This window comes from Egretta garzetta, unplaced genomic scaffold, assembly GCF_000687185.1.
Source record: "Egretta garzetta isolate BGI_Z169 unplaced genomic scaffold, ASM68718v1 scaffold179, whole genome shotgun sequence".
NCBI classification, from domain to species: domain Eukaryota; kingdom Metazoa; phylum Chordata; class Aves; order Pelecaniformes; family Ardeidae; genus Egretta; species Egretta garzetta.
The window spans coordinates 5648594-5674157 of NW_009270001.1; positions in this window are offsets into that span (position 1 = coordinate 5648594).

Below are 25564 nucleotides of genomic sequence, written 5' to 3' on the forward strand. Positions count from 1 at the left end.
TCTGTCACCAGGGCACCCATTTCGTTCAGCAGTGGTCCCACATTTCCCCTAGTCTTACGTTTGCTGCTGATATAATTGAAGAAGCCCTTCTTGTTATCCTTGATATCCTTCACCAGACTTAGTTCCAGGTGAACCCTGGCCTTTCTAGTTGCTTTCCTGAATGCTCTGGCAGCATTCCTGTATGCGTCCCAAGTGGATTGACCCTCTTTCCACATTCCATGGAGCTTACTCTTTTCTTTGAGTTTCACTAGAAGCTCCTTGTTCATTCATACAGGGCTCTTGACTCGTTTGCTTGATTACCTACGCACAGGGATGCACCGATCCTGAGCACAGAGGAAGAGCTGCTTAAATAGCAGCCAGCTCTCTTGGATTCCCCTACCTTCAAGAGCCTTAGCCCATGGAATTCTTCCAAGTAGGTCCCTGAAGAGGCCAAAGTTATCTCTCCTGAAGTCCAATGTGGCAGTCCTACTTGTTGTTCTGCTTCCATCACACAGAATCCAGAACTCTACCAACTCATGGTCACTGCAGCCAAGCCTGCCCCCTACCTTCACATGCTCAACCAGTTCTTCTTTATTTGCCAGCACAAGGTCCCATAGCACTCCACTTCTTGTTGGTCCCTCCACCACCTGTGTCAAAATGTTATCATCAATGTTCTGCAGGAACCTCCTGGACTGTGCGCACTTTGTGTTGATTATTAATGGTAAAATGTTGGGGAAAGAACAGACAAGAAAGGAGGAGGGGTACTTCAAATTGCTTATAAATATTTGCTGTTCAGATCTGTCAATGACTTTTCATTCATTTTACCATATTTTTTTCTTTTCATTTCTGCAATTTCTTGTGCTTTTTTTTCAGGATTTCTGGTTTTCGTCACTATTAAAATTCAAGGTAAACTTAGTCTACAGTTTTCCAGTGAAAAATGTAAACTGCAGCCAAGAGAGAGGAGAGAAAGAAATAAATTGTGGATAGTGTTGTACTGACTTTGCTCTCAACTTCGTCTTTTTTCATTACATTACTACTATTGGTGACATTATGTATTAGCTTTGGCTAGCTACATCCTCATATTCATTCTCTCAGGACACACAGACCCAGTCATCCCATTTCAGTCTACTACCAGTGTGTATAAGGTTTTCCAACCATAGTAATGCTCTTTACCCTGTATTGCATTTTGTGCACCTGCTGTATTCAACAGTAGTGACACACAGAACAATGCTTCAGCAGCTATGGTGGTGAATGAATGACTCCATAAGCTGGTTTCAGATCCTATTTCAGAAAGCACACAAAGTCTGTCATTACAGGTGTTTGTGTCAGAGATAGATAAAGGTTTATCTGCCTGTTCCTGTCCTGATGTGCAGCACAGTTTCATCCTAACTTCTCTCAATGTCCCCTTTATGAATGCCATGAGAAATTAATAATTATTTGAGAGACAAAATAGCAGCCACATAGGGCCACTATTAAAAAAATACAAAACAAACAAAAGCCATAAGATACAAGATATATATATTTCTGATTTACAAAGTGATTTTGTAAATCTTCATCCTTACATCTGTATTCCAGCCATCTTGGAATGAGAACACAGCTACTTTCCTCCCACCTTTTTTTCTCTCCAGTGGTAACCTTCATGACCCTGTGGTTCGAAGCTGTTGTTTGGTATGTTTGTTCCCATCCTTGCCCACTCTGATACAATTAACTCCCTGAGCTATATGTGCTGTTTGGACAAGTGAATAAACCCTGAAGTTAAATTCTGAATGGAGCCTGGTCTTCTGGGTTGGCTCCATGCAACCAAATGATCAATACTTTCTCCTTTGCAGTTCCTTTTTATCAAAGTATGCAGCCTCCCACTAAGGTTCATAACCTTGGTGGTCATCTTTCATCCTGAAATGTCTTTGATTATAATTTTACATCACACAAATCTCATTCTATCATCTCCAAAACATAGCAAGGCTGTGACCAAAGCTGTCTCAGGATGATGCCAAGTCAATAATTCATACTTTTATTACATCTCTGCTGGGTAGCTGTAATTCAACCTAGTTGTTGTAATTGTAGTAAGTTAACACCTGTAGATTGGTGTGCCTGAAGGAGTTCTGTATCCAATGATTGTTCCATGCCTTTTACAATCTTATCTACATGTCTAATGCATCTGTAATATACATCAAATGCCTACCACACCTTTGCAGAGACAAAGAATTTATGCCATTTAAGATTTTAAATCCTTCCTTGTGAAATACCATAGATGAAAGGTAATTCTTTTAGACCATCAATTATCCTCAGGTTTGTGTTCCCTTCCTTTCTCTGTCCCCTCCCCTCTCCCTTTCTTCATCCTTTCTGGCTTTCTTTCTTTCTCCCCTTCCCCTTCCCCTTCCCCTTCCCCTTCCCCTTCCCCTTCAAACCACGCAGAGTGTTTTTGACTGCATCTGTTACATTTCAACCTTTGAGTTATTATACAGGGACACTAAAAACTTTTCTTAAAGGCCATTAGAATCAGTGGTCTGGTCTCATGAACTAGAATATGAGTGATCTTCATATGATGAAAAAGTATTTAGAAGTATAAAGGGATATTACTTATTTTTGTATTTGTTCTTGTGAACTTAACTATTTTTTCTTTTTCTTGTTTTCTGGGACAGTTGACCATGGCAAAATCACGGGTGGAGCAACCTTTTGTACAGACACCTAAAAGCTTGGTCCCCAGTCTGTACTGTTGCATGGTGCTATTACATTCCAGATACAGGACTTAAAATTTGCCTTTTTTGAACTTCATTAAGCTTATGAAATAACACTTCTGCAACCTGCAGCCCTCTGGTTCACAGTGCTACCCTCCCCCTCTGTCCAATTTTTTGTCATCCAGAAACTTGCTGAGAGAATATTCTCACCCATCATCCTATAGTACATAGGGACAAGGATGCTCCATATAATTCCTGCCACTATGATGGCAAAACAGCCTGCCATAAACACTTTGCCAAAAACTAATTCAAAACAAAGCAAATAAATAAAAAATTCATTGCCTCTCTGGGGTGATTTTTAATGATTTTATTTTTATTCTGTTAAAGATTTTATTTCATCTTAGCACACAATGTGGAGTAGTATATATTGTTTGCGTTTTGTGGTCAACTACCAACACATCTACACTGCTACATTGGAACAGTTGTCCTTCATGGAAATGTGACCTCATTGCAGCTTGGGCCGAAAAGCAATTGAAATGTAGGCTTGAACCAAAGTTAATATTGCTTTAAGTTCAAGTTTAGTTTCTTCTAATTCTGCATTAGACAACCTCTACTTAGTGGTATGAATTTGTTGTATCTCACAAAATTTATTTCATTTCTCAAATCTGTAGTTCTAAGTTTCATGTGGTTTTCTGACAGTAAAACTTTGTCTCTTTGTTTGCAGAAATTTGTATTCATCATCATTACAGGAAGAGGCTAAAAAAATATGAACTAAAGGTACCCCCCACACACATAGAGCTAGCAGACAAAACAAAAAGTCACCATTTTCTTATAGTTAAAATTGTAATTTTGAATCATTTTATGTGTTTTACTATGCATATCTGGAATTGATAACTGTGCCTATTTAGAAAATTACATGATAGCCCTCATTATGCCTAAGTATAAAATTAGCACTCCCACTTTTAACATATGGAAACAGAGCAAGTTGCCAAAGAAAACTCATGGCATTGTCCAGACCTACAAGAGTTTGTCTCTGCTCCAGAAACAGGTAAAATGCTGACCTTTCTGTAGTAGCCAGAATAATATATCAGAAGAACCCAGACTCCCTGTGAATATACCTGCAGTATATCAGCATCACACAGTTTACATTTTAAAGCATATTTATCACAACTGAGTCAAACAGGGCAAAATTCCCAAACCAATCTATAATTTACAATCCAGCATTTGGGACCCTGGCAACTCAGTAATTATTTGGCTTCTGCTTGTGTGTGTATGTATGTGTGTTTATTATTTTATTTATTTATGTGAGAAGTGTGCACACAAGTTTTATTTTGGAGGCTTATGATATAAAAGCTCTGCATGTGATTTATTAAAAACAAATGGTGTAGCAAAAAGATTATATTCCCTCATAATGGGATGGGGTGCTTGCCAGAGCCTGGAAATAGAGTACTAACTAGTAGCTTTGTGAAAGCTACTAGTTGAAGAGCTGTTTAATTTAAGCTAGCTTTCCTCCTCTTTTTTGGCTGGGGAGCCAATTTCCTTCCTTCTTTAGTATATATTGTACCTTTTGGATGTTGTTTTCTTGCTTGGTCTCCTTAGGCTCTGTCCTCTGAAGCTTTTTCAATACACTCACTGAGAAAGCAGACAAGAGGAATGGGTCTAATGGGACAAGCATGCCGTGGCCAAGGCCTTGTAATTGCAGCTTCCTAATGGACTGATGCATATTTAAATCAAGGGAGAAGCATGTGTTCTGGAGCTGATCAGCCATGCAGCTCATGCCCGGGGTGGAAATGGTGCCCAGGCAAGAAGACATCTGGAACTAGGCTGCAACATAACAGCTTGGGGTCACTTAGGGATTCAAACAGGTTCAAACATCCCAGTTCTGCATTCACAAGAGGAGCAGATTGTGTTTCCTCCGCCTCTGATGGGGATAAGGTGAAACGATGTCATCAGAATAATTCTCAGGTGAATGTCTTTCAGGAGTAACTCTTAACTTTTAACCTTGCACATGTTCTTAACACATTGCAGTCTGAAGGCTTAGGGGGAATTGAATCACAGTGGGGAGTCACAGCTATGACAGCATTTCAATTCATTTTGTATCTGAAAAAAGTAAATAAAAAAAGTTAACCTCATCTCTTTTATAGTCTACCAGCCTTTCTTTTGACTGTCAAATATAAGGCCAGATCATAAAATAATTAGCATTATAAAGCAGTGAATCTCACTAGTTTCTCAGAGAAGATCTATCACACTCCCATTATCAGAATCAGACCTACCTGTTTCAAGGACCTTTAGGCAAAGAGTGAAGGGTATAAGAAGGACTCTAGGCACGGTGATTCTCAGTACTAAAGCATCTAGAAGTGAGGCACCTGGCTACAGCAGTGGAAATGTCAATGCTGAGGTAAATATGTTCCCTGGACTGAGTAGGGACATTTCTGCTCACAGTGTTTTTTCACAAGTATCAGCATTTTAAGAATGGTGACATCTGGGGCAGATGGGAATACCAGCTACAAAAGAAAAGGTTGTCACTTAAATCTGTTCCCTTCCTTGAGATAAGTTGCTTAAGTTTGCCACTCATACTGTATCAGGACTCAGAAGCTGAACTATGCTACGTTAGCCTTCACAGCCATCTTACATATATGTTATATAAATCTTATGCATATAGATAAGAATTGGCTTGGGGTTTTTTGTTTTTTTTTAATGGCAGAAGATACTGGAATACCTTTTCTTCAGCTCCTCCTTTATTCTGCAGAAGGGACTTCAAACTTCCTTTTGTGCTCCTCAGGAGCTGGGTTTGTATACAGGGTGAGTCTTACAGGTGTCAAGAAAAAGAGAAAAGATCTCCCCATGCTAAATTCTAAACAGGCTTACAGCATGGACAAACATGCTACAGTAACAGAGCCGGGGAGGAGGGGGAGGGTGCAGAGAAGGGACACAAAGAGGGAATGAGAGAGAATTAAGAAAAGTGAGACTGATATGTATTTACGTATTCATAACTAAGAGATTAAGAAACTCAAGCAAAAGGCAGTAAAGATGGTGAAGTATCCTTTTACCCTGTAAATAAACACTAGATCAGTCTAATGAGAAACTACCTGTATGACTGAAATCCCTTATTTTGGATCATATCTGCAACAAAGAATTAAACAAAATGTAAAAAGGAACAACACAAATATATTTCAGTGTAGCTTATTTTTACCTCTCTTTACATATTTGTGAAAAAGGATGAAAATCACTCTTACTTTCTCTGCATGGGACATACAGAATCTTAATTTATCTGAGATGTTTGGGTGGAAGTAGCAAGAAGAAAGATTATTGCTATGATTGCTATTATTATCATTTTAGCTATCATAATAGTCACCATCAGTATCGAATACATGACAAAAAGGTTCTAGCCAACCATTTTGATAGCAGTATTAAACAGAATGTGGAGTAAACAGGAAAAATAAATCTCACCATCTGTTTAATGCTATGATTTGCTCAGAAATCTAGTGATAACACTGAATTACTGTACTTCCAGAATGTTCCTTGTAAAGGATTCACTAGCAATCTATAGTAATTACATGGTCTACTGATGTCATGCTGAAGACATCTTTAATATTGATATTAAAATAAAATTAATAGATTAATTTCTTAATTACTTTTATTTATTAATACTACTCTGAAAAAAAGAGGCCTGCTGTCATCTTCAGGGAGCATCCTGAATAAAAGCATTCTGTTTGGAATTCTTAAATCTGGAACTCCTACCAGTATAAAACTATGCCTCTGAGTTTATGGACTCATACATGCATCTCTGATTTGCAGATCTACGATGACCAGTTTTAAAATATATTAAGTTATATTTCTCTGTTTCATTTATTTAAAAAATATCTACATTTTGATCCCTTACCAACTTTCCAAAGTCACCTTAAGGTCTTAAAGTGTTCATGGGTTTTGTTGGCCTAATACTTTCTATCAGTGTTAATCAAACAATCAATTTTAAAGGAAGCTGTTTGTTCTGATAGATTTAGCTTAAATTCCTGGTATTAGATGACTTCTCCAAGTTACCAGGAATAACAAATTGCCAAGATAGGTTTTTACTAGTTGACAGCAGCAAACCTGACAGAAGTGTACTCTAAAGTGTGACACATTTGGAGAGGGGGGTAGGGATAGGATCTGTGGAAGTCTCTAAAGATAGGTTACAGATATTCTGTGAAATGGATTATGATGTCTGTCATCAGTTCCACTGGTATAAATTAGGAGCTTTGATAAAGCTGATGGAGGTACACTGGTATACAATTAAAATTGATGAGAACAGAATCAGCCTCCCAGGGTGACTGAAACATTAGACACTCGCCACGGAGCAATTGCACGTATTTTAAGGTATCAGTTTTCTCTTTACCTTTTCACACTTTAAGTTCCCAAATTCTTGATCTGTAGAGAGCAGTACTAAACTTTGTTCAGATGTGTATCAGTAAGTCTGAGTTATGAGCTGGTATGGCATTATATGTATATATGCTGTTTAAACAGAAAACATATAGGTACCCTGTGTCTTCTATCTGTCTGTCTATCTGTCTCTATTTTATCAGAATTTCTATGAAATATATGGATGTTGTCATCAACACTTCAAAAAACCAATAATTTTCAGTCCAGATATTTCCTGGTATCCAAGAGATCCTAGTGCATATGTTTCATTAGTCATAATTCTGAGCTTGGAAGCATGTCCCCTGGCAATGACAGATCCTAACAGCAGAATAAAACCCAACCCAAGCAGATATAGATTGGATCAAGAGAAAGCATTGCCTGCCAGGAATTCTGATTTCCTTCTAAGATGACTTCTGCACTATAATCTAATACTAGTAATGGCATTTAAGCTGAGGTAGAACCTGAGGTCTTAATTGAGATCAAGGCCTCATATTGCTGGGCCTATGATTTCACTTGCCCAGAGCCCAAGCCCCTAACATACTGAAATCCATAGGTGAATCTTGCTTGTCTGCAGTCACTTTTATGTCTATTGGGTCCTTGCACTGCCCTTTGTTCTTGTCCCTCCTGCAAAGGTTTAAAATAATGGCCCTGTGTCTTAGAAAGGAATATACCTTGGAACTTGGCCTGATTTCAGCAAGCATAGACGTAAAGACTCTCTGCGATTCAGTGTAGAAATGAAGTTTCCGCAATACAAATATTATATTTCAATTATATGAAATATGGCCTTGTCATTATTCTAAGACGATTATTTCATCTATTCTACTCTCTGAATTCCATTGTGTCTTTCATTTAAATTATTGCCATTTTTTAAAAAATCTAACAAACAAACAAAAAAACCCTGAAGAAAATACAACAAAAAGAATATAAATGGGCCAGGTGAAAGCTTGCTGAGAACAGTAAGGGACATTTGGCTAATTTGGAAATGCTTTGGCTCTTGTTAATATATCTGCCTTTAGATTTATGTGGGAAAGATTACCTTCAGTTATTTTATCGATAAATACAATGAAATTAAGTAAAATAAAAATAAGCATCATTTTAAGGAAAATAAAAGCTTAGTTATAGTTTAGATTAATAAATATATCCAAGAGAAGTCTCTGATTTTAACTATGGAGCAGGAAAACTATATCTCCTCTATAATCCTCTCCTATTCAAGTAGGCTTCTCAATACTCTTCAAACTTTGTATCTTGATAAAGAAATTTAAATCAAAGAGAATCATAGAAAATTAAACCACTACAAATAGGTTTACAAAACTTACTTTGAGCTAGACAAAAGTAAATGTGAAGGTTCTTTTTCTTTTTTTTTTTTTTTGTCTTCTTTTTTTCTTTAAGTGAAATGTTACATTTGATTTGAAAGTAAAAGTTAGTTGTCAGATACTTGGAAGAAGGGCTCAGGACATAAAGAGCAATTTTATTGGAGATGCTTTTCCCTCTTAACTAAAAGCTCAGTGACTAGAACAGCTTCAATTCACTTCTCTCTTTGGCAACTTTTGAGCAATATAGCTCACCTCTTAAAAGAATGTTTCAACATTTTTATCTCCTGGATAGTTGGAGAAAAATCTCTTTAACTCTTTTGTTCTGAATGTTCCTTTTTATACAAATAACTAAAATTCAGGTATCCCATAGAACCACAAATTTTTAAAATTCCCCTCTCTCATCTTGTATTTAAAAAGTGATGAAGTTGTCAGTTCCAAGAGCAAGAAAGACTGAGGAAAATCCTCCTCTGAAAACACTGCCATCAGTATGGCAAGAGGCATGAATCAACCACTGAATCACCCACTTTGCTGAATTAAGACTTAAATCCAAAACATTTGTTCACTGCCTTCAAGAGCAGTGACCTGTTTACTCCTAAACTCTATCAAAGTATGGAGATGAAGGTCCCTTCCAGCTTTATTATTATTAAGTAATAAACAGAGTCATAGGATGAGTATAAAAATAATTTATATTCCAGTTGGACCTCCAGGTTTCAGTATTTAGTTGAATTATTTTTTATTTAATTACAAAAATGAAACAATTTTGATACAAGCTTTATTTATCTGATCACTTAAGAAAACTTCTGAAGGACACAAAATGGGGGTGAAATTCCCCTTGAACTTGAAACATTAATATCCTGAGTGATAAGCCCTAGCCTGCAGGCCTATCACTATTATTTACTAGTTGTAAGTTTTGGATTGTTGATGGTAATTTTTGGCTGACAAGAAGTTTGAACAAAGATGAATTAAATTTGGGGCCAGGCTAAAAAATTTATTTGGTGGGTGGAAATTATTAAAATGAAAGTGAAAAATGTCATTGGCTTTATGGAGGAGGAATGTCGAATTATACTATCATCATAAAAAGAAAAAGAAAAAAGAAAAAAGAACAAGTACATGTACTTGCATAAGCTGCCATTGCAGTTTCTTTTCTTACCTTTGGGCCTTTCTTCTGTCTTTCATTGCATTGTCTTTCCAATGTTTTGTTGCTGTTTTGTTTTTTTTTTTCTATGTCATTAGACATCTCTGCAGCTAGTCTACTAAATTCAATAGGTGTTTTTGTTTCAAAATTTTGGCCAGGCATTCTTTCCAACAATTGACCAACTTTCCTCCACCTCCGACATAATTATTTTTTGGTACCTTTCTATTAGAAACCAAACATCTAAACCATCCGTCCCTTTTCCTGTCAAAAAAACTCACCTGCAGTTTGATTTGGTGTAATTACCTTACCAATTTTCTCAGGCCAGCACTGACAATCAGCTGCTCATTAAGTCTCGATATTGTTGTTTGTAATATCTTGGCAAGAAGTGACAACTCACATCTTCTGATTACAATGCCTAAAACTTGTATTCCACTTCCTCCTTTCCTCCACTCCTTCCCCTATTTCTGCCTCCCCTTCACCTCCCTTCCTCACAGGCAAAACCTTTTACATTATTCAGGTCTCCATTACATACCAGCTTTTTTTTGTTTGTATGTGAGACTTTGAAGATCTGTAGTTCTTTTCAACATTCAAGGTCTCTGGACCCCTTACCTGTATGCAGTGCTATGCTACTTGAATTAGTATTACCCTTCAAAGACCAATATTTCACAGCGACAGCAGCTGCTGTGTAGTGAGCTTTGTTAAAGCTGTTATTGCCAAAATGCCTTTTTGTTTTCACATGCTTTCGGTCTTTGCAACCAAAAGAAATGTTTGATTGGAAAATTGCCGTGTCGTCAGCAATGAATTTTGCGTTTTGTTAAAAGCGTAAGAATTGAACACAGTTTTGGAGAGCTTTTGTTGTTAATGTTGTGATTTTTTTTCTTAATAAACAGAGCAAGAAGTCTGATGTCAAAGCTGCCACATTGTGGAGTAAATGGAAGAAAATATGAATATCTAAACTTTTAATCTCAAAACTGTATAGAATGTTCAGAATACTTAAAAATAAGTGAATCCAGATTAATGAAATTGTAAGGTCATCTTCCAAGTAATGGAATTCCTTTTTTGCAAAGGAAAAAACAACAGAAATCCACTAGTAGAAGCTCTGCATGCAATCTTAATGCAACGTTAAATTCCCTTCCCTTCCCTTCCCTTCCCTTCCCTTCCCTTCCCTTCCCTTCCCTTCCCTTCCCTTCCCTTCTCTTCCTTCTTCTCTTTTCCCCTTTCCTCATTCCCTTTTCCCTAATCCTCTACTCCCTTACCCCCTTGGCTTTTTACCTCTTATCCTCATGCAGTAGCATTTAAAAAAGAAGTTATTTCAGTAATTATATATTTGAATTCCTTTTAGACTTTTAGGAAAATACCATCTGGTCCTGATGATTTGTTACTTTTTATCTACATGTCTAAAATCTCGTCCACTGACACTTCATTTTGAGACTGACATTCAAACACATAGAAGCAACAGAATTTCCCTTCTTCACAGTGAACATGGATATGAAGAATTCATTTTTCTTTTCTGTTATGACATTATCTTCCATGTATGATTCTTTTACATCTTGGTCATTTGTAAATCCCATAAACTCTTTGGCAAGTTTCTTGCTTTTGATGGATATGAAAAACTTTTATTATTACTTCTTTTATTTTAGAAACTTTAGGAGCTTCTTTCTTACACTAATCTTTTCATCCCGTTTTTATTATGTTTTAACATTCGACTTGTCCACTGCCAAGCTTTTTTGCTATTTTCATTGAGTGCACATGCCTTCCACTTTTGAAAGATATTGATTTATTTCTAAACTAAACTGGAGGGGTGTATTTTGCTTCGAAGGATGACACAAATGAAAAAATGGGGAAAACAGGCAAAAATAGAAAGTCTTTTTCTTAAAGAAATGAATTTCAGTGGATATAAAAATAAGGAAATAGGAAATAGAGAAGATTAATCATATAATTAAGTTTACACTATTTGTAATATCGTATTACGAAGCAAACACGTGCTTTGAGGATGTGTTTTTTCATTCCACTTCAGTATTTACAGCATCCACTCCTTAGATGAAGGGCACTGTATGCTGTATTGTCTCCCAAAACACTATTCCCTGTAACATCCCTGACGGAATCATGAAGAAAGCAGCCCACCTTTATATGGCAACACAAAGATGTGTCTTGGCTGCCTCAGAGCATTTGTACTTTATAGTCTGGTTGTATTATTCATAACATTTTCCAGTAGCTCAGAGTTCCAATAAGGGTACCAGCCAGACCTGCTATTAGAACTAGATTTCACAACAATCTGGAGCCTGCAGTTCGAAGCTGTCAGTTTTTAACTCCATTTGGAAAGGCCTCTGACTTTTTAAACCTTATACAACCATTCCCCATCAATGGAGAGGAAACAGGTTTGGAAGTAGAAATGAATTAAATGATTAGAGGGTATCCCTAGAGACTGAAGAGAAACCTAATAAATTCATATGTAGGAAGCAATTCAGTGAAACAGTTTTCTAATGCTGATAGCTATTGTCTGTTTAGGATTTGGGTTGTTGTTGGTTTGAGGGGGGAGTTTTTGTCTTAAAGTCTTGTTTTCCACAGCAATATTTAAAACAATGTCATAAAGCTTGTCAGTACATGCTAGCTTTATTTTAGAACTCTTATCTATGCTGCAAATCAAACTGGAAGTAAAAGCATAAACAACAGTTGCATATAAATGCAGATCAAGATTTTTTGATGGAAGGATTTAAAGGCAGGCACCAAAATGGCATAACCAACAAAATTAAACACCAAATTTCGAAAGGGCTAAGCACCTGTGGCTCCTGGCTGTGTTGATCTAAACTGGGAATGCTTAGCGGTTCTTCAGAAAATCCATTCTCCTTCTGGTAATACTTAAAAAGCATTTGGGGTTCCAAGGGCAGAATTTGTATTTTTGGAACGTTAGGGAGAGATTTTATCACAAACTCTTGGTATTTCAAAATATTTTGCCATTTCTGTTGTAATACTGTGGGGTTTTTTTAAATTATATTCCTCTAGCTACCTTTACTAATGAATGTAATTGATTTGATGCCCTCACTTTACCAACCTTGTCACTCCCTGGGAGATATTTCCTTCATTTGACTAATGAGAGTGTTCCATTATGAGGTAGTTAAAGGTAATTCATGACATTGATCCTGCCTTGCAAACCTCACTGAAATCCATACATTACTGCTTTTGCAGAACAACTTGCTGGACCTAGAAGATCATGTTCTCGCTATATATTAGGGTGCGCGTCTGTGAGTATGTGTGAGAAGTAGGAGACCTGCTCAAGCAGTGCGAGATGCACTGTTCTTGAAAGTACCTGCATTGATTACAATTATATGGGAAAATAATTTAGGTTTTGAACTTTTGAGGCAGATATTATAACCTGATAATACCACCTATTTTAGTTGCAAACTGCTGGTGGCAAAAGCAGACTATGATCCACACATATAAATACTATCATAATGGATGCTCTGGGGCCTTTTTGTAATGAAAAAGCTAAATAATAAGATGAGGAAATTTAATGCTCTGGGGAAGCAGTGTGTCCGGGTTTGAGCTGGGATAGAGTTGATTTACTTCGTAGTAGCTGGCATAGCACTGTGTTTCAGATTTAGGATGAGAAGAATGCTGATAACTCCCTGGTGGTTTAGTTGTTGCTGAGCAGGACTTACACCTGTCAAGGACTTTTCAGCTTCCCCTGCTCTGCTGGGACACAAGAAGCTGGGAGGTGGTACAGCCAGGACAGCTGACCCCAACTGGCCCAAGGGCTATTCCAGACCATGTGACATGCTATGGGGGCAGTGGCTGCGAGAGAGCAATCACTGCTCAGGATGGACTGGGCATTGGTCAGAGGGTGGTGAGCAGTTTCCTTGTGCATCACTTGTTTTGTATATTCCATATATTCTATTACCATTATTATTATTATTATTATTATTATTATTGTTATTGTTATTGTTATTATTATTACCTTTTTCATCTGCTGTTTTATTAAACTGTCTTTATTTCAGCCCTTGGGGTTTACTTTTTTTTCCAATCCTCTCCTCCGTGTCACTGAGGGAGCAGGAGAGTGAGCAAGTGGCTGTGTGGTGTTCAGCTGCCTGCTGGGTTAAACTACAACACACAGGTATTCTAATGTTAATATTTTTGTCATGAATCAGAATTTAAAAACTGAAGTAGAAAAAAATCTGTATGGAATGTCATTTTCAAAAAAAAATCTTTAAAATGAAACATTTGTTTAATCACCTTTTCACTGAGTTTTATTTGTTATTAAATCTGAACTGCAGGGTTTCATGTTTTTTGCCTTCACTTACTGGAATTTGAACCATTCAGTTAACTGGAACTCATTCATTCCAATGGTATGCACTCCTCTAGTGGACTATGTCTCCATAATACACCAAATTATATGTGATTGCTGAAAAATAGTATCACTCACAGCCTCAGTTCATTATGAACGGCATAGCTCATCCACCCATAAGAGAGTATGGGATAATCAGAATTATACTTCCCAGTATGCTGTGAAGCACAAAAAGAAAGCTTCTTTTAGTAAAAAATAACCCAAGTCAGCAGGAGAAGTATAAAGTATAACCCTCAACTGCGCGGCACTCCATGTTCCAGTGATCTCTATGATTCATCAAATCTTTTGCTCATCTCTTCAGATTCTGTTACATATTTCTTATGACAGTTTATTAAAGAGATGTGGCAAAATCATACATGTTTTCATAGAAAATATGTCTTGTGTTCAAACATAAATTAAAAAAAAAAACCAAAACAACAGGACTTGAAATTCTTAAATTGTTCTGGTAACTATTATTTCATTACATGTATTTGTATATCAGCTTGCATAGTTGTATTTAAATGAGGCTTCTTAAGTGGTATCTCAATATAAACAATCTGGACATTTCAACAAACTAAGAAGGTGAAACCAGTTTCAAGGTTGGGAGAGGGATTAAAAAAAGAGTTTCCCTGTAAATCTCTCCAGTTTACTGCTAAGTCTAAGTAAATTACCCACACAGGTATGGGGCAGAACTGCTATATATTCTAGGACATTTGATTCTTGGGTTTGCACCTGAATAACAACGCAACCCTTTCTCTCATATTTGGCATTGACTGTTGCTCCTGTAATTGCCTTCTCTGTTATGAGTCTTTTTTTCCCCCTTTCTCTATAAAAGAAATTACAGCTTGTCTCTGTAGAAGATAAAACCTGAGTAACTGCTGTACCATAGAAATGCAGCAGGTTTGTGCAATAATACGAAGAAGGGAAGATATGTGACTTGCGGGCAATTAAATACATTCAACACAGCGGCCCATCAGAGCGCCACTTATTTTTAACTCCTTTTAGTTATTTCTCTTTAAAAAGGAATTTAGCCCTCCAGCTTCTCTCTGAAGAAACTTTGAGACTAGCCATGACAGGACTCACATTGTTAAGCCTGCTGGGTAGCACCAGTACAAAACGTGATGACAGAGTCACCCACAGAGAGAGCTGTCTTATTTATCCCCATGCTGGCATACTGATGCACTCCTAGCTGTAGTAGTTTTCCCTGTAATCATTTGTATTATTATTTATAACAAATTACATGTCAAGGACACAATGACAGATTGGTGCATCCCATTAATTTTTGTATGAGGGGTGGGGGAAATAAAAGGCTATGAACTGTTACTAGACACACATTGACAATTTTACCTGTGAACTGAGAAGTCCTTTGCATTTAAACTTTTATGAGGCAGATAGAGAAGGAGAGAGACAGACTCAGGCAGACTTGAGAGATGGAGAGCCAAAAAAAAAGGGAAATGGGAGACTGAGGCTTGGAGAAGTGTCAGATATGGATATAAAACAAAATGGTACCTTTAATTCCACTACATTTACTAAGACAAAGAAGTTTTCTGGAAAAAAACCACTTGTTAAATGCATATGATTCAAGAGATTAGCTTATGAACATTTAGTGTCAGGGAAGAGAGTCTCTACTGATGAACACCAGTAGATGATGTAGATTTTTTAAGAGACTGAGGTAACATTCTCCATGTTTAACAAGCAGTTGCTGTAGGTTGTTAAGATCAAGCTTTATGCAAGAGTTATTCTGTGAGAGGTTCATGGCAGGAATACATCCTCAACAAAGAGAAATGGAGGCAAAGGCAGTTCTGAACAAGGTTTAAGCATCATGATGAGTTTAGTGAGCAACAGAATGCAAGAGAAGAACAATGTGAAAACATTTGTGATAGAAGTAGGGGTAGGGAGAATGAAAGCTTGGACTCTGTGGCCTGTGTAATTTAAGCGGTCACACAAGATGATTGTAATTGTCCTTTTTGGCTTTAAAAATCCATGAATCTATGAATGAATGAATGAATCTGTGATTCTGGGACAAAAGCCGAAACAAGGTTCAAAGATTGCAGGTCCAAAGCCAAACTCATCAGTGAAGACTTACGAAAATACATGATTGATGACTAACCTTGTCCTTAGATTGTACATGAGACTACTGCTTTCTAAAAGTGACACTTGTCACTTTTCCATCTTACCAGGAGAAGAAGAAAAATACATATATATAATCTTTGTCAACATCAATTTTTCCTTCAGGTTTATTGCAATCATAAGCTGTACTGCACGATGAAAAAATACAGTGTCACCTTGGGTCCATCAAACTTGACACTAAAAGGTTAAATGAATTTCTTAGCTTAGCTAGAAGAGATCCAAAGAGGAAGAGTACCCACATGATACATTCTGCACAGATTAATACTTTTTTCTCTTTTCTTTTTCTTGCAACTGCAGACAAAGTTTACAAACAATGGACATTGCATTCAGCTCAGCAGCACAAAGGTGATTGTATCAATAAGTTCCAAAGATCTGAAGGTTCTTTCAGCGGATGATTTGCAGTGCTAAGCATTATGGCTCCGAAGAGATTCACAGACTAAAAGTTGGTACATATGAGGTAGCAAGCCAGTCAGCTGTATCATCTGTGCCAAATTGGGTGGAGTTGTCCTCACTGAGTCTTTTTTTAACCTGCAAGACTAAGCATTTCCTTTTTCCTCTTCATTTTCAAACCCAGTCTTATTACATCTCTTTCTCTTTTTCTCCTTTATCACTCCCTTGGCTATGCTGCTACACTCTTCAACTTGACTGTTCTTTTAAAATTCTGCAACTGCATAGATTTAAGATAAGAACACTGAGAGAAGGATGGGCTGTTTATGTCTATATGGGAACCGGTGAGAAACGTTACAAGTTTCCATTTGTTTTTTTAAAGTAAAAAATAAATAATGCTTGAATGCTTCTGGCATCAAGATGTGGAATATCTTACATCCTGCAATCCCTGTTACCTTCTGTAAGAAAACCTGTCAAACTTATCCTGGCTTGAAAAAACATTCTGCTGGAGGGAAAAACATCAGTTTATAACTAATATAACAAAATGATGACTTTATATCACTGGTTAAATAGGCTGAAATTTCAGTTGCTTATTTGCAACATTTTAGATAGGAGAGAGGCAAAACTCTAGTACTAGAACCTTTTAAGTATGCAGCTGCTGGGTTTGGATCCATTTGACCTTGTATTGCATGGGAAACAAAATTTAAAAAAACAACCAACCAAAAAAAAACCCCAAACAAACTACAATTAGGGCTTTGGTTCCCATGACGTTTATGAGCTTCATTCTGAGCTTTGGACTAGGATCTATATGCACATCCATTCATTAAGGTCAGACATGCCATGAAAACTAAACACTTAAGTGCCTATGTCATTCCATACCTACGAATGACTTCTTATAAATCTAAAATGTGGATGGAACAAAAGTTTTTCAGGATTTGCATGCTCATTTAACAATAAGTCTACATGTGAATGAGAAGCAGTCAAATGCAAAAACTACCTCTAATTCTTCCTCTGTATCTGATTAATAGAAAACTTGAAAATTAAGCGCTGGAAACAGAACAAGTTATTTCCCTGCCTTGACCAGACCCTGGATTCCTGATAAAAAACTATCTAGGCAATAATGACTCCTCTACTTTGTTCTAGAATGAAAGCACTGCTCATTAACCAATGATGCAGGGAAGTGTGTATGAATCTATACCAGGCAATCTCTAAATAAGGAATCCAGAGGTTAGGAGATGTGGAAAAAGCACAAAATGAAACTTACAACAAAATTAGACAGTTGTTAATGCTTGTTTCAGACTTCATACTGCAGAACTAAAAAAAATAGGGAAAACAAAAAAGAGCCAGTGAAATGCCAGTGCTTTTGGTTATTTCCTTTCATAACAGTTTTTTTAACCTGAGATTGTATTTTTGACATTAAAAGACTGAACTCTGTCTCCTTTTTACTTTAAATGTTATGTATACAAAAATCAGGAACACCCTTCTACCCTGCCTAGTGTGGAAAATATTTGACACAGGAAAATCTAGGAACAACATGCAGATATTCTTGTAGAAGTCTGAGATCTCACCAACTGCTTTACCTTAGTTGTCCTACGCTTGGGCCTTTAGTGGTGGTCAGAGGAGAGTACTTTCTGAAAGAAAATACTTTGTATAGATCCTGCTTAATAGGAATAATTCCTACTGCTATGTCAAAATTTTGTAACCTTTCTTATAAGTGCCTAGTTTTTCTAGCAGTTGACTCTTGCAAACAACTTTCCTCACTTAAAAACAACTCCTGAAATTCACTTTCTGGGAAACCTCTCCAAAGTCTGTGAAAGGTGTGAAGTCTGAAGAACTAAAAGGCCAGGGTCTGTTCTACAACAGGTACTGTTTAGCAAAGACAGCACTTCAGAAGCATTTCCCATGACAGAGCAGATTTGTGTTGTGGGTTAAACCCAGTAGCAGAGGGTGGTTGGTAAAAATACCCAGACAGTGAACACATATAATTCTTTGCATTTATGTTTATGTGTGTGTGTGTGTATCATAAAATCCTGCTAGCAACTGAAATATTATTTTGCCCTATTTGCAATGTTGATTCTTGCAATGTTGATTTTCTGTATTAATATAACTAACAGGCAAAACTTAAGCTACAAATGCTTATTTAGCAAGACAGAAAAAGAGAGTGAAAATGAACAAGGAGCTTCATGATTTTGACATACAGTTCTTCAGATATGATCAAAGAAGTCCATTTACTGGAAGTTCTACTATGTGTCAGGCAAAACAATTTAAAGAATTGGAGCTGTCATCAGGATGACACTTTCATTTTGAGGCAACTTGCAAGGTTTTGAAACTTGTCCTGTTTCCAAATTGTTTTGAAATACCTATTTTCCTAATGAATGATTTGGGGTTTGGATTCATGTCCAAAGGAAGTTAGACACCCATTCCTCCCCTTCAAGGAAAAGGAAAAAAAATAAACAAAAAAGAAAACTTATCCTTTATTTGAAACCAATGCACTTGTATGCAATACATCTATTCTGGGGGGGAAAAAAAGCATAATAGGATATAATTTGACTTAATAAAATACATTCTGACCAGCAACCTTTAACAACTCTGCTCTTAAGAATGTTAAAAAAATCTTCATTTGTTTTAGGAAAAACATTACAGGAAACAATTAGACCACCATCTGAGAGAAGAAGTTATACAGCTGAAGTGAATGTGATGTTTTAACTTTGCAAGTTAGTTGGCATCCCTAGGGGAGATTGTGTTCTGCAAATACAGTCACAATTCTTGTCACAAGTGTGTGCTGAAGCTTGTAATGGGTTTCTTCTGAACCTTTCACACTTCTGCTTTCCACAGAAGGTTCATTTACCTTTTCGAAGCAGAACAGAGCTGTTTTTAGATTGTCTTGATTCCAATAGACACTGAGGTCCCTGGAGTCTAAATTGGGATGCCTTTGTCTAAGCAAATTTTTATCTGACTGGTTGGCAGTGAAAGGAAGAAAATGGCACCAGCTTTAAAAAAGCTTCATGCCCTGTGTTTCATAGTTCATTAATTATTCCTTTCAGCAATTTCTGCACTACTTGTCTTTCTCATGTCCAGTTCCCTAATTAAAATTGTGAATGACCTAACTGGTTAACTGAAATCCAGGCACTTTCCTAGTTTGTCAGTTTGAGGAATAATTTCTCATGCATGATTAATTAACATTTGGATATAATGTTGCTATGTAATTATTTTATTCACACAACAGCTACACAATGTTTACCAAGACCACTCCAATGAGCTCTGTGTTTAGGAAACCATCTCTCTGTAATTGTCACCTTTGGTGAATACCCACACCTGTCAGTGGCTGACTTCCCCAGTATCTGTAGCTTACAGCTAGCATCCCAGCCTGGCTGCAATGTCCCACTTCAGTGTGGTTTTTCCCCTGCTTCTAGATCTCATGCCCACATTCTCAAATTCCATTCAGCATTGCCTCATTTAACCAAATACTGAGTCCCAAGGCAGTGTGGCATGCCTGGTTTACACTTGCAAGTATATGGGAGAACACCCATTAACCTAGTTGCTCTAATTAGTTTACTATAATCTTTCTCCCCTCAGCTGATACATATGGAGTGCATTTGTGATCAAATGGCTACTAGTAAGGGCTGTTGACAGGATGAAAAAATTCTAGAATACCGCAGTGCACTGAACTTAGGAGATATGATTTTAAATACCATATGTGTTAAGACTTTAAGGCATATGTGTTTCATGATGGTTTCAAGCCAGACATTACAGCAGGAGTATATCACTGGGTGACAGCATGGCCTTCCTGGGAAAGAGGGCTATGGCACAGTCTATAACCCTGAGAGCTGTAGAAAAAACAGCAACATGGGCTTGCAAGGGTGAGGGTAGATTTATGTAAACATTTTGGGAATGAGCTCTGTGTCCTGTTCAGCCCTGCCTGTAGTTGCAGAGTGAATTACATTTTCCATTTCTAAAACATACCTAATGCTTACTTTCTGCTACAGATTTATGCTGTGAGGCACTCATGGGCCTCACTACCCCTGCCCAGCCTCCTGCGGGGCTCCCCCCACCCTTCACACTGCCCACAACCCCATTTTGGGGGCCATCAGTCCCTGCCTCAGGGAGGCTGTAGGATGCCAGTCTCCAGTTCCCCACAGCCCTACCCAGCCCAGCCATGGGCCCTGCCAAGCCAGACCTGCTCTTGGGCCAATGTCCTGGCCCAGCCTCAGCCTGTCCCCGTCCCCGGAGAGGAGCCTGATGCCTGGGGCTGCCCCAGCCATCCCCCAGGTGTCCTTCTGGCCAGGCACCTTAACAGGCAGGCAGTGTGCATTGCTGCATTTTAAAGACTGTGGGGGACACAAAATCAAATTGTACTTGATTTGCTGAACCATTCTTGCATAATAAATGAGGTCCTAGGCACATGAGTTACACCAAAGTCAGGCAGAGCAGTAGTCATGTCTTCAGCACTCAGCCTTACAGCCAGAGTCAAGGGGTGCTGGGCCATAGGCGCCCTGGTACGAGGCACAGGGACCCCCCTGAAACCTGCTGGGGAGTTCACCCATATTGTGAGCAGCCTGAATTAAATTCGTCCTCACCTCTGGTGCAGAGGAGGAGAAACGGGAGCCTATGAGGCTGCGTGTTAACTACCAGGCTATGAGATACTTCAGCATGCGTTTCTTATGTTTGTTCTGCTGAAACTGTTCCACTTTGTATGAATAATTAAACACTCATTGGGCTGGGGAGAGGAGGCAAAGTGATTCTCTACCTTACCAGTTAATTATGTGAGGCAGTGAGTAAAATGTTGTGGTTTCTATTTGCAAATAGTTACTGAAAAAAGTTCTCTGATACTGGTTTATATATGTTGAAGCATTTGTTATACTCCTTGAAGTTTTGAAATCATTATTGGTGGTGTGATTTTTTTTTTTTTCAATATTCCCAGATTTTGGTATTTAGAGAAAAAATATCCATAGAAATTTTGAGTTTTGGTAAAGAGAAGGTGGATGATTATTCTTATTTTTTTAATTTTTACAATAAAAATAAAAAATGAAGAAGAGATTGAATAAAAACACAAAACAAGTTTGGGGATTTTTTTTTTTTTCACTAAAAAATCTTTACAGTTTAACAGAGGTCAGCTGATAAATTAAATGGGTGAATAGATAGTCTATGAATAATTTTACATCTTTTTTTCTGCAGAAATTTCAGAAATGAAAAATAAAATCAAATTTAGAACAACTGCCCCCCCAAACCAAACCCAACCCCAAACAAGAGTAAGCAAACAATAAAATCTTCCATTTGAAAACCGTTACACAAAGACGTTACATTTAAAACTAAAATATATTCATATATTCATGGAGACTATTATGTTTTTATATCTTGCATTTATTCACTGTCTTGAGTCCTCTGAAGTAACTTGAGTAAATATAGGTCTCAACTCAGCCAAGTTGTAAAGCTCACACTTAAATCTACTTCTTGCAAGAGAGCAGTTACATCTGTATGTAACTTTGAGCACTTTCCTAATCATCTGAACTTAAAAGGATTGAAATACACAAATAGATTTCAATATTTTCTTAACTGAATGTAGAGAAGCAGGATAAAACATTCTGTTGTTACTAGGACCTGACCTTTCCTGGATTTTGATGCAAACTGAATTAGCAATCTTGATGGCATTCTCCACAAGCTAATCTTGTTTCAGTTCCTCCTGTTTCACATTACCTCTGTGGTTCTTAGATTGCTGCAGTTTATTGTGACAGATTAGACCAATGTAAAATCTGATGTGCATCTTATTGTCAGGAGCAGTGTGCAAGATTCACTATTCATAAACTTTGGTAGGGTTGCCAACTCTCAATGTTTTGGATATAGGCAGCCCAATAGAGAACTTTACACCAGAAGTGTGCAGTATTTCACTATTATAACTCCATCATGGTCAATTAGCCAGACATGTTCCTGGCTTTTATCTTCAAAAATGATGCTTCTTGATTATTTATGTTTCCAAAAGCTATTATGAGTTATTCAGTGTAGTGAAGGACTCCAATATGCTCTACCATTGTGACTGTAAATCCAGGTGTTAATACTCCCAGGTGGCTCATCATCTCACTGCAGATACCTAATAAAGTTGCCATTAGCTGGCAGTATATACTGAAGAAAGCTATACAGCCAGCTGATCTTCTCATTAAAGAAAGGGCTACTGGAGAATGCCAGGAGATTATCTGAGCTGTCCGAGTTTTTAAAGACAGGGAGGCAAAGAACTACAGAATGGTTATTTTCACAGGTTACTTCTAGCAACAATATTGGAAGTGGTAACCAACAACAGATGGAGGACAAAGAACCAATGGCTTGTAGAATAAGAGCAGACCACAGCTAGAGTAGTCAGGCTGGGTTAGTAATCAGATATTGATTCTTCAGTCTTGCTTTTCAGAATAACTTTTAAGGAAATAAGGAAATTGTTAATGAATTTTTTGCTTGCTACTTAAAAAAATAGATTTAATGTCATTATTGTGATAATATATTAAGACGTAATAATCTTGTCCATGTCAGGTGCAGATTAGATCTGGTCCAACTGTGGAAAAAATTGTAACAAAAGTTTTTGTCCATTGGAATATGGTCACATTCAGAAGCTGAAAAGGAACCTAAAATTTTAGAGGTTTCCATTCCTTTTCTGATAGCAGTCAACAGATCTATTGTCTCATTCTTGCGTTATGCTGGCTTTCAAGGACAGTGATCTCCAGGGAAACTGGCGATGCTTCCAAGTTCTTGAGCTGGAATGTCTATTCTGGCTGTGCCACCAGGAAGGTTTTTGGATATTTCTGCCAAAGCATCCTAGTTTCCCAGAAAAGACAACTTGGCCATGCAACCCAGGTGGTATCTAGGTGAGTCCAAAGCTATCAGTGTGTATATGTCACATAGAGAATGACTTCCTAATCTGGTCTGACTTTATTCCTTTACTTCAAGTGCTCAAGAGCTATGTGAGCCATGAGATTGTCAGCATAAGCACAGTATAGACACATTTCTGGTTGTTTTTTTCCCCTCTCTACTTTTTCAGAACTCTTTTTCATTTACCTGCAATGAACAGGTATGCTAAGTCAAGCCCTCAAAAGCAATAGAATGTCAGAATTACTGTTATTATGCTATCTGAGTTTGCTGTCACTGGCTATAATATGCATAGAGATACACTCCTGAACACACTTCTTTAATTGAAACCTCTTGTTTTCAGAGTGGCCGCAGTCTCATTTACTGTAGAAAGGGATGGTGTTTTGGAGGCTGACTAGGTCTCGACAGGGGGTGTGTGTTCATGTGGATAAACACATCCCCTCAAAAAAAACCCAGAAAACTTCTGCAGCATCTAGAGTCAGGGCATGTGAAATCTGGTTCAGTGAAATGCCTTGTTTGTGTGTTTGGTGTAAGGATCAATAACAGTAAAAGGACAATTTCAGAGCTCATGCATCCAAAAAGTCTTCTCTCCTTGTCATTGCAAAAGCAGCACAAAGCAGGCAGGCAGGTAACCCTCAGTGACAGAATGCAGTGATCTGAAATATTTGCAACACAAATTTTAATATGCTTCTATCTCCCTGTAGCTGTTGACAGAGTAGTTAACAAGAAGAACAACAGAAATAGCTGGAGTTGTTGGAATATACTTCTTTAAAACATTTGAAGTGAAGATGGAAATTAAAATGTAAAGGAGTGAGCATCTGAGGCAAACTTTCTCCCATATTAAAAACTCCTGGCCTCCAAACCTGCTCATTCCAGATGCACAGCTGGTATCCATTGCAACAACAACTGTAATTCTGTAATATCCTCCCATGTAGGCTGTTGCAGCTTGTCTGTTTTGCATCCCCTGTTGTGTATTAGCCTGTTTTTACTGTCTCACTGTTTATAGTAAGGAAAAGTAAACAGAGAAAATACTTTATTTTCTGGATATTTATGCAGGTTGCAGTAACAGATATGCACTGTAGACGCAGTCAGTTGGGACCGTAAGACTGGCTAATATAGTATCTCAGGACTGACTTCTATGGTGTAATAAATGTTGATTTTATTAATGAATCATCTATAAAAGATTAACATTCATTTATAAATACTGATTCAAAGACTATTGCTCTAATATTATATACACATAAAGTTGGTGCTTTGAGAGCAGGACAGACCTCATATAAGAAGCACAGATTGCAAAGGTCTTCTGTGCTCAGTCATGGAATCTTCACAAGGAATAAATTGTGGTTTCCTTGGCAAAACAATTGATATCATACTCCAGTCACTATCAGAAAAATCTAAGAAAAAAACCAAACATTACATTATAAAAGAATCTTTAAACATGAGGTCTTGTAGGTCATTCAGATTTAAAAATAACAAATTGTTGCTTTGATGCATTTTGGTATATGCATGTATTAGAACTGACCAGAAAATAAAATCACTGTCCCACTGTTTTGATGTTCCAGCACTTTGACATTTATTTTCACTCCAGATTAGGACAGAGTTGAAATCACTGAAAATATACACAGAGAAGAAAGTGGTTTGGGATTTTTCGATTATTTTTTTTTTAAATCAATTCAAGGGAGCACCCCCCCAAAGAAGAAGAGTCTCTATATTTGCATGAGAAGCAAATCCAGCAGCTAAAACAGTTTTGATATTTCAGCCTGTCCAGCTCTGATGTGCCAAATTGCAATTTATTGTGAAATAACTGTCCATTTTACATGCTATTTGAAGTCAAATTAACACTTTGAAATGCAATATTTTAATGTGGCTTTCAACATGTGGTGCCTGTTTGGTTTGAAATGTCATTTGGGAAAAGCAAAAGAAAAATTGTCAAAATGAAGAAAGTGTTGACTAAACCACATTTTCTACTTGGAAATTATTTTCTTCCAAAGGAGAGTGTTCCAGCTGACCATTTGTATGCTTCTAGGGCCTATTTTTTGGTTGTATTTTCATGCCAACACATGTGTGAAGGGGATGTCTGGATTTCTATGTAATCCAGGATGAACTTCAGGAAGAAAAGTAACACTCCCTGGACTTCTCACAGCTCTTACCTGGGGATTTTGGTAGGAAAAGTCCTGAGCTGACAGATCACCCTATAGAGCTGACAGATCAATCATCTTCATCATCCTGCCACTTCTGAATTACAGAGTACAAGTTGGAAGCAGTGATCAGTTTGAACTGGGGGACGCTAGGTGATATTGACACAGGAAAAAATACCAAAGAATGATGTAATTGTTTACGTTAGAGATAGCTGTGTATAGCGAGAAGGGAAAGA